The sequence below is a fragment of the Trachypithecus francoisi genome, unplaced genomic scaffold, assembly GCF_009764315.1.
Source record: "Trachypithecus francoisi isolate TF-2019V2 unplaced genomic scaffold, Tfra_2.0 Lachesis_group11, whole genome shotgun sequence".
Classification (NCBI taxonomy): Eukaryota; Metazoa; Chordata; class Mammalia; order Primates; family Cercopithecidae; genus Trachypithecus; species Trachypithecus francoisi.
This window is the reverse complement of record NW_022681456.1, coordinates 9,534,563-9,545,609: the sequence shown is the minus strand read 5'-3', so window position 1 is coordinate 9,545,609 and position 11,047 is coordinate 9,534,563.

Below are 11,047 nucleotides of genomic sequence, written 5' to 3'. Positions count from 1 at the left end.
GATAGCCTCAGATATTTGCAGATATTTACTTTTTGTCTGATATCAGTACATATTTGGACAAAGTCATCTAAACAATAGTTTGTCACCAAATAACTACAAAATCTCATTGTAAATGAGTAAGGAGAACATGTGAAGTAGCAAATTTTCTTCAAAATAGTTGTGGGAAGAGCTTATATGTGAAAGCTTATGACTGGTTTTGAGGGAGAACTTACTGGGGAAAATGGACTCTGTTAAGTATGGTTTTCAGATAGAATTCTTTCCTTTTCTAATGGAGGAAAAAAATCCACATTAATATTGAAACTGCACCTGTAATCCCAGCACTTTGGGAGGCTGAGGCCAGAGGATTGCTTGAGCCCAGGAGTTCGAGAGCAGCCTGGGCAACAAAATGAGAAGACCCCATCTCTACTAAAAGTTTAAGTATATTTATAGACACTGTTTTCTAGAAACTTTGGACTGAATCCCGAAAATGTTTATAAGTTCAAAAGCAAAACTATTTGTAATTTCAACAACAAAAAATGTATTTTTCTATGTAATCTTGAAATTATTAAAAGTCCTTTTAGTTTCTAGCACATATTTGTACAAAGACTTTAAGGAATGGTAGCTGAATTGTTTTGTTTTTTTTAAATGTTTACTGACGAGGCCGGGCGTGGTAGCTTACCCCTGTAATCCCAGCACTTTGGGAGGCCGAGGCGGGCAGATCATAAGGTCAGGTGTACGAGACTAGTCTGGCCAGTATGGTGAACCTCTGTCTCTACTAAAAATACAAAAATTAGCCAGGCGAGGTAGCGGCCACCTGTAGTTCCAGCTACTCGGGAGGCTGAGGCAGGAGAATTGTTTGAACCCAGGAGGCAGAGGTTGCAGTGAGCCAAGATAGTGCCTCTGTACTCCAGCCTGGGTGACAGAGCAAGACTTTGTATCAAAAAAGAAAGGCTGGGCGCTGTGGCTCACACCTGTAATCCCAGCTGGGAGGCGGAGGCAGGCAGATCAGGAGGTCAGGAGATTGAGACCATCCTGGCTAACACGATGAAACCCCGTCTCTACTAAAAATACAAAAAAATCAGCTGGGCGTAGTGGTGGGTGCCTATAATCCCAGCTACTTGGGAGGCTGAGGCAGGAGAATGGCGTGAACCCGGGAGGGGGAGCTTGCAGAGAGCCAAGATTACGCCACTGCACTCCAGCCTAGGCGACACAAGGAGACTCCGTCTCAACCAAAAAAAAAAAAAAAAAAAACCAGCCTGACCAACGTGATGAAACCCCTTCTCTACTAAAAATACAAAAATTAGCCAGGCGTGGTGACATGTGCCTGTAATCCCAGCTACTCAAGAGGCTGAGGCAGGAGAATCACTTGAACCTGGGAGGCAGAGGTTGCAGTGAGCGGAGATCGGGCTACTGCACTCCAGCTTGGGCGACAGAGTGAGACTCCATCTCAAAACAAACAAACAAAGTGTACTTACGGCCAGGCGCCTTGGCTCACGCCTGTAATCCCAGCACTTTGAGAGGCCAAGGCGGGCAGATCACCTGAAGTCAGGAGTTTGAGACCATCCTGCCCAACATGGTGAAACCCTGTCTCTATTAAAAATACAAAAATTAGCTGGGTGTGGTGGCAGGCGCCTGTAATCCCAGCTACAGGCTGAGGCGGGAGAATCGCTTGAACCCAGGAGGCAGAGGTTGCAGTGAGCCAAGATCAAGATCACGCCATTGCACTCTATCCTGGGCAATGAGAACGGAACTCCTTCTCAAAAAAAAAAAAAAAAAAAAATGTGTACTGACAAAACCCATTGTGTGCAAAACTTTGTGTGTAACTAAGATTTTAATTTTCTCTTTATACAGGCGGAGTCATATTTAAATAATTTGATATTTGCTTAGATAATTTCCGATAGATTTTGTATTCTGGATTTGTGTTTTTGTTAACAAATATGCAAAGACTTTGGTGCTCACTTTGCAAATATTTGTTAATCCTTGAGTTTGAGAACCTGTCTTTTAAAAATAGTACTTAGTATTTCATATACTAATTAAGTGTAATGGAAATCACAATTTTAAGTCTAGGATATAAAGTGTTATATATCTAAAGGATATACTTTCAAGCAAGCTAGCAAGACTTTTATTATTTTTTATTTGAAATGTCTTATATATTTGGTTAGTTCTGTTTAACTTGTTTTTAACTGTTGCCCTTATGAGTTATTTTATATAAATTTTTATAATAAAATAGTTTGATTTTCATATTTGGTTGAATTATTTCCTTTCATTCATTATCTCATGCTCATTCAACTCTTCTTCAAATGTGTGCTTTTAAACTGCATTTGGTCAAATGCCAGACAATTTTTTATTCAACTCTGAAGAACTTTAATTTCAAATCTTGGTCTGTGTGCAGTGGCTCACGCCTGTAATCCCAACACTTTGGGAGGCTGAGGCGGGAGGATCACTTAAGCCTAGGAGTTCAAGACCAGCCTGGGCAGCATGGCAAAACCCTGTCTCTGCAAAAAACATAAAAATTAGCCAGGTGTGGTGGTGCATGCCTGTAGTCCCAGCTACTCTGGTGGCTAAGGTGGGAGGATCACTTGAGCCCAAGAGGTGCAGGTTACAGTGAGCCATGATCATGCTTCTGAGCTCCAGCCTGGATGACAGAGTGAGACCCTGTCTCTAAATAAATAAATGCAAATGGTTTTTGTATGTTTATTTTGTATCCTGCCACTTTACTAATTTTATCAGTTCTAATAGATTTTTGGTGGCATCTAGGTTTTTTCAGATATAAGATTGTATCATCTGCAAACAAGGATAATTTTACTTTTTCCTTTTTAATTTGAATACCTTTTATCTCTTTCTCATGATTTATTGCTCTAGCTAGGACTTTCAGCACTATGTTGAATACCAGTGGTGAAAGTGGGCATCTTTATCGTGTTCCAGATTTCAGAGGAAAGGTTTTCCATTTTTTCCCTGTTCAGTATGATACTAGTTGTGGGTCTGTTATATGTGGCTTTTTTGTGTGTGTGTTGAAGTATGTTCCTTCTATACCCATTTTTTTGAGGGTTTTTTTTTTTTATCATGAAAGGATGTTGAATTTTATCAAATGCTTTTTGAGCATCCATTGAAATGATCAGATGACTTTTGTTCTTCCTTTGGTTGACATGATGTATCACATTGATTGATTTGCCTATGTTGAACCATCCTGTTGAACCATCCTTGCATCCCTGGAATTAATCCTACTGGGTCATGATGAATGATTTTTTTTGGGGGGGGACAGAGTTTCGCTCTTGTTGCCCAGGCTGGAGTGCAATGGTGTGATAACAGCTCACTGCAACCTCTGCCTCCTGGGTTCAAGCTATTTTCCTGCCTAAGCCTCCCAAGTAGCTGGGATTACAGGGGCCTGCCACCATGCCCAGCTAATTTTTTGGATTTTTAATAGAGACTGGGTTTCACCATGCTGGCCAGGCTGGTCTTGAACTCCTGACCTCAGATGATCCACCCGTCTTGGCCTCCACAAGTGCTGGGATTACAGGTGTGAGCCACCACACCTGGCTGAAGTACCTGTTTTGGTTTTTTTTTTGTACTGAGACAGAATCTCACTCTGTCACTCAGGCTGGAGTGCAGTGGCCTGATCACGGTTCACTGCAACCTCTACCACCTGGATTCAAGCGATTCTCCTGCCTCAGCCTCCTGTGTATCTGGGATTACAGGTGTGCACCCCCATGCCCGGCTAATGGTTTTGTATTATTAGTAGAGACGGGGTTTCACCATGTTGGCCAGGATGGTCTCAAACTTCTGACCTCAAGTGATCCACCCACCTCGGCCTCCCAAAGTGCTGGGATTACAGGTGTGAGCCACCATGCCCTGTCTGATGATATTTTTAATGTGTTGTTGAATTTTATTTGCTGGTATTTTGTTGAGGATTTTGCATCAATGTTCATTGGAGACATTAGCCTGTAGTTTTTTTTGTTTTTGTTTTTGTTTTTTTGTTCTTTTTTTTGAGATGGAGTCTTACTCTGTTACCCAGGCTGGAGTACAGTGGCACGATCTCTGCTCACTATAACCTCTGCTTCCCGGGTTCAAAGTGATCCTCCCACCTCAGCCTCCCAAGTAGCTGGGAGTACAAGCATGCACCACTATGCCCAGCTAATTTTTGTATTTTTAGTAGAGACAGAGTTTCGCCATGTTGGCGAAGTTCGCCAGGCTGGTCCTGAACTCCTGACCTCAAGTGTCCACTGCCTCAGCCTCCCAAAGTGTCAGGATTACAGGCATGAGCCACCGCGCCCAGCTGGTTTTCCAATTTATTGGCATATAGTTGCTCACAGTAGTCTCTAACGATCCTTTGAATTTCTGTGATATCAGTTGTAAGGTCTTTTTCATCTCTGATTTTACTTATTTGGGTCTTTTTTTTCTTAGTCTGGCTAAAGGTTTGTCAATTTTGTTCTTTTCAAAAAATCAGCTTTTCATTTTGTTGATCTGAATTTTTTAAATTGCAATTTCATTTATTTCTGCTCTTGCTCTTTATTATTTCTTTTCTTTTTGAGACGGAGTCTTGCTCTGTTGCCGAGGCTGGAGTGCAGTGGTAAAATCCCAGCTCACTGCAACCTCCGCCTCCCAGGTTCAAGCGATTCTCCTGCCTCAGCCTCCCAAGTAGCTGCAAGTAAAGGCATGCGCCACCATGCCTGGCTAATTTTTGTATTTTTATTAGAGATAGGGTTTCACCATGTTGGCCAGGTTGGTTATGAACTCCTGACCTCAGGTGATCCACCTGCCTCAGCCTCCCTAAGTGCTAGGATTATAGGCGTGAACCACCGTATTATTTCTTTTCTTTTCTTTTCTTTTTTTGAGACGGAGTCTCGCTCTGTCGCCCAGGCTGGAGTGCAGTGGCCGGATCTCAGCTCACTGCAAGCTCCACCTCCCAGGTTCCCACCATTCTCCTGCCTCAGCCTCCCGAGTAGCTGGGACTACAGGCGTCTACCACCTCGCCCGGGTAGTTTTTTGTATTTTTTAGTAGAGATGGGGTTTCACCGTGTTAGCCAGGATGGTCTCGATCTCCTGACCTCGTGATCCGCCCGTCTCGGCCTCCCAAAGTGCAGGGATTACAGGCTTGAGCCACCGCGCCCGGCCTATTTCTTTTCTAATATTAACTTTGGGTTTGGTTTGCTCTTACTTTTCTAGTTCTTCAAGAAGCATCATTTGGTTGTTTATTTGAAGTTTTTCTACGTTTTTGATAAAGGTACTTATTGTTCTAAGGTCTCCTCTTAGTACTGCTTTTCCTGTATTCCATAGGTTTTGGTATGTTGTTTTTCCATTTTCGTATGTTTCAAGGAGCTTTTAAATTTTCCTTCTTAATGGCCGGGCCCAGTGGCTCACACTTGTAATCCCAACACTTTGGGAGGTCGAGGTGGGTGGATTACGAGGTCAAAAGAATGATACCATCCTGGCCAACATAGTAAAACACTGTCTCTAGTAGAAATACAAAAAAATAGCTGGGCGTGGTGGCATGCACCTGTAGGCCCAGCTACTTGGGAGGCTGAGGCAGGAGAATTGTTTGAACCTGGGAGGCGGAGGTTGCAGTGAGCTGAGATTGCTCCACTGCACTCTAGCCTGGTGACAGAGCAAGACTCTGTCTCAAGAAAAACAAAACAAAACAAAAAAAACCCTCTTAATTTCTTCATTGATCCACTGATCATTCAGCAGCATACTGTTTAATTTCCTTGTGTTTGTATACTTTCCAAAGTTCCTCTTGTTATTGATTTCTGATTTTATTCCATTGTGATCAAAGAAGATGCTTGATCTGGGGCTGGGTGTGGTGGCTCATGCCTGTAATCCCTGCACTTTGGGAAACCGATGTGGGTGGATCACCTAAGGTTAGGAGTTCGAGACCAGCCTGCCTAACATGGTGAAACCCTGTCTCTACTAAAAAATATAAAAATTAGCTGGGTGTGGTGGTGCACACCTGTAATCCTAGCTACTCAGGAGGCTGAGGCAGGAGAATCACTTGAACCCGGGAGGCAGAAGTTGCAGTGAGCCAAGATCATGCCATTGGACTCCAGCTTGGGGGACAAGAGTGAGACTCCATCTCAAGAAAAAAAAAAAAAAGATGCTTGGTCTGAATTTTTTTTTTTTTTTTGTAAAGACTTGTTTTGTGACCTAACATATGATCTATTCTTGACAATGATTCATGTGCTTAGAAGAATGTGATTCTATAGCCGTTAGATGAAATGTGCCATAAATATCTATTAGGTCCATTTGGTCTGTAGTGCAAATTAGGTCTCACATTTCCTTGTGGATTTTCTGTCTGGATAATCTGTCCGATGCTGAAAGTGAGAGGTTGAAGTCTCCAACTGTTATTGTACTGGGGTCTGTCTCTTTAGCCCTAATAATATTTGCTTTATATATCTGAGTGCTTCAGTATCGGGTGCACATATGTTTACACTAGTTACATTCTCTTGCTGAGCCCTTTATCATTATATAATGACCTTCTTTACCACTTTTTATAGCTGTTCTTGTCATCTTTTTTTTTCCCCCTTTTTTTTTTTTGAGACAGAATCTCACTCTGTCACCTAGGCTGGTGTGCAGTGGCTGGATCTCAGCTCATTGCAACCTCCACCTCCCAGGTTCTAGTGATTCTCCCACCTCAGTCTCCCGAGTAGCTGGGATTACAGGCATGTGCTACCATACCTGGCTAATTTTTTTTTTTTTTGAGACAGAGTCTCACTCTGTCGCCCAGGCTCGAGTGCAGTGGCGTAATCTCAGCTCACTGCAAGTTCTGCCTCCTGGGTTCATGCCATTCTGCTGCCTCAGCCTGCCGAGTAGCTGGGACTATAGGCGTGCACCACCACACCCAGCTAAATTTTTTTTTTTTTTTTTTTTTTTTTTTTTTTTGAGACGGAGTCTCGCTCTGTCACCCAGGCTGGAGTGCAGTGGCCGGATCTCAGCTCACTGCAAGCTCCGCCTCCCGGGTTTACGCCATTCTCTCGCCTCAGCCTCCCGAGTAGCTGGGACTACAGGCGCCCGCCATCTCGCCCGGCTAATTTTTTGTATATTTTAGTAGAGACGGGGTTTCACCGTGTTAGCCAGGATGGTCTCGATCTCCTGACCTCGTGATCCGCCCGTCTCGGCCTCCCAAAGTGCTGGGATTACAGGCTTGAGCCACCGCGCCCGGCAATTTTTTTTTGTATTTTTAGTAGAGACGGGGTTTCACCATATTGGCCAGGCTGGTCTCAAACTCCTGACCTCGTGATCTGCCTGCCTCATTCTCCCAAAGTGCTGAGATTACAGGTGTGAGCCACCACACCCAGTCTTAAAATCTATTTTATCTGATAAAAGTATATAGCTACTTTTGCTCTTTTTTGGTTTCCATTAGAATATCTTTTTCCATCCCTTTATTTTTAGTCTATGTGTGTCTTTATAGGTGAAGAGTTTCTTATAGGCAGCTAATCATTAGGTCTTTTTTTGTGTGTGTATCTATTCAGCCACTCTATGTCTTTTGATTGGAGAGTTTAGTCCATTTACATTCAATGTTATTGATAAGTAAGGACTTACTACTGCCATTTTGTTGTCTTCTGATCTTCCCTTCCTCCCTTCTTTCCATCTTCCTTTTTATGAAAGTGATTTTCTCTGACAGTATGTTTTAATTTCTTGCTTTATATTTTTGTGTATCTGTTGTAGGCTTTTTGATATGAGTTTAGCACGAGGCTTGCAAATACCATCTTATAACCCATTATTTTAAACTGATGACAACTCTGATTGCAAAAACAAGCAGAGAAAACTAATACTTTATACTTTAACTTCATCCCTCTGATTTTAACTTTTTATTGTTTCTACAGTATTTGTATCTTATTATACTATGTCTTAAAAAGCTGTAGCTATTATTTTTGATAAGTTTGCCTTTTAGTCTACTACTCAAGATATGAATAGTTTACGTATTTGTAGAGGTACCATCTTGGTGATCTTGAGTGATCTTGGAGAATTCTCTGGATCACCGTTAGCAGTGCGAGTCTGTACAGGTCTGCAGTGACTCGATTCTTGCCTCTTCGGAGGAAAGAATTTGGCCAAGCGGCATAAGGCAGAGTGAGAGACCAAGGCAAAGTTTAGAGCAGGGGTAAATGTTTATTAAAATGTTTTAGAGCAGGAACGAAAGGAAGTAAAGTACACTTGGAAGAGGGCCAAGCGGGTGACTCGAGAGATTCAAGTGCCTGGTCTGACCCTTCACTTGGGGTTTCTGTACATTAGCATGATTCTGAGGTTTGTGCTCTCCCTTGGTTTTTCCTTGGGGTGGGCTGTCTGCATGTCAGTGGCCTGCCAGCACTTGGGAGGGGCCGCACGTGCAATGTGTTCACTGAAGTTGGGCGCATGCTCATTTGAGGCATTTTCCTTTACCAGTCGAGTGTTCCCAGAGGAAGGTTATATACCAGTTAAACTCTGCCATCTTGCCTCTTACTATGTGTGCATGAGCCTGCTTGCCCAACTCCTGAGATCTCATCGGGAAGCTGCTGATGACCAGCTTCAGGTGTTTTCTATCTATTTTTGAGATGGATGGAGTCTCACTCTGTTGCCCAGGCTGGAGTGTAGTAGTGTGATCTCGGCTCACTGCAACATCTGCCCCCTGGGTTCAAGCGATTCTCCTGCCTCTGCCTCCCGAGTAGCTGGGAGTAAAGGTGCATGGCACCACGCCCAGCTAATTTTTGTATTTTTTGGTAGAGATGGGTTTCTCTGTGTTGCCCAGGATGGTCTTTTTTTTTTTTTTTTTGAGACGGAGTCTCACTCTGTCACCCAGGCTGGAGTGCAGTGGCCAGATCTCAGCTCACTGCAAGCTCCGCCTCCCGGTTTACGCCATTCTCCTGCCTCAGCCTCCCGAGTAGCTGGGACTACAGGTGCCCGCCACCTCGCCCGGCTAGTTTTTTGTATTTTTTAGTAGAGACGGGGTTTCACCGTGTTAGCCAGGATGGTCTCGATCTCCTGACCTCGTGATCCGCCCGTCTCGGCCTCCCAAGTGCTGGGATTACAGGCTTGAGCCACCGCGCCCGGCCCATTATTTTAAACTGATGACAACTCTGATTGCAAAAACAAGCAGAGAAAACTAATACTTTATACTTTAACTTCATCCCTCTGATTTTAACTTTTTATTGTTTCTACAGTATTTGTATCTTATTATACTATGTCTTAAAAAGCTGTAGCTATTATTTTTGATAAGTTTGCCTTTTAGTCTACTACTCAAGATATGAATAGTTTACGTATTTGTAGAGGTACCATCTTGGTGATCTTGAGTGATCTTGGAGAATTCTCTGGATCACCGTTAGCAGTGCGAGTCTGTACAGGTCTGCAGTGACTCGATTCTTGCCTCTTCGGAGGAAAGAATTTGGCCAAGCGGCATAAGGCAGAGTGAGAGACCAAGGCAAGTTTAGAGCAGGGGTAAATGTTTATTAAAATGTTTTAGAGCAGGAACGAAAGGAAGTAAAGTACACTTGGAAGAGGGCCAAGCGGGTGACTCGAGAGATTCAAGTGCCTGGTCTGACCCTTCACTTGGGGTTTCTGTACATTAGCATGATTCTGAGGTTTGTGCTCTCCCTTGGTTTTTCCTTGGGGTGGGCTGTCTGCATGTCAGTGGCCTGCCAGCACTTGGGAGGGGCCGCACGTGCAATGTGTTCACTGAAGTTGGGCGCATGCTCATTTGAGGCATTTTCCTTTACCAGTCGAGTGTTCCCAGAGGAAGGTTATATACCAGTTAAACTCTGCCATCTTGCCTCTTACTATGTGTGCATGAGCCTGCTTGCCCAACTCCTGAGATCTCATCGGGAAGCTGCTGATGACCAGCTTCAGGTGTTTTCTATCTATTTTTGAGATGGATGGAGTCTCACTCTGTTGCCCAGGCTGGAGTGTAGTAGTGTGATCTCGGCTCACTGCAACATCTGCCCCCTGGGTTCAAGCGATTCTCATGCCTCTGCCTCCCGAGTAGCTGGGAGTAAAGGTGCATGGCACCACGCCCAGCTAATTTTTGTATTTTTTGGTAGAGATGGGTTTCTCTGTGTTGCCCAGGATGGTCTTTTTTTTTTTTTTTTTTTGAGACGGAGTCTCACTCTGTCACCCAGGCTGGAGTGCAGTGGCCAGATCTCAGCTCACTGCAAGCTCCGCCTCCGGGTTTACGCCATTCTCCTGCCTCAGCCTCCCGAGTAGCTGGGACTACAGGTGCCCGCCACCTCGCCCGGCTAGTTTTTTGTATTCTTTAGTAGAGACGGGGTTTCACCATATTAGCCAGGATGGTCTCGATCTCCTGACCTCGTGATCCGCCCGTCTCGGCCTCCCAAAGTGCTGGGATTACAGGCTTGAGCCACCGCTCCCGGCCAACCCCAGGCTGGTCTTGAACTCCTGGCCCCAAGTGATCCATCTGCCTTCACCACCCAAAGTGCAGGGATTACAGGTGTGAGCCACCAAGCCTGTCCCAGAAATGTTTTCTTTTGGGAGGATTTATCTCATAATTTTTACCACTTGGCCATGCCAACTTAATTTGCAGATTAATTCCCCCCAAAGACAGATGGGGAATAACAGAAATATTTAAGTGTTTGACAGCTTCCTCCTAGTAACGTTCTCCTGGGCTTTATTCCAAGATGTCAAGAGAGGTACACATTTTGCGTCTTCCAGAGAGGAGCTGAGGTACAGGGGAAAGTTTCATGCTCATGTTACAACTGTAGCCACCCACAATTTTTCAAGGAGTGTAAGAAAAAGGTAATGCCCAGTGTCAGGCCCTTATAAAGCCTCAACTTTCAGAATCCTTTCACCATGTTAGATTTGCTGATCAATGAATATGTAACCAAACATTAAGAGTAATAATGGGCGGTGGCTCACGCCTCGGCTCAGGCCGAGGCGGGTGGATCACGAGGTCAGGAGATCAAGACCATCCTGGCTAACACGGTGAAACCCTGTCTCTACTAAAAAATACAAAAAATTAGCCGGGCGTGTGGTGGGCACCTGTAGTCCCAGCTACTTGGGAGGCTGAGGCAGGAGAATGGTGTGAACCCGAGAGGCGGAGCTTGCAGTGAGCTGAGATCTGGCCACTGCACTCCAGCCTGGGCGACAGAGC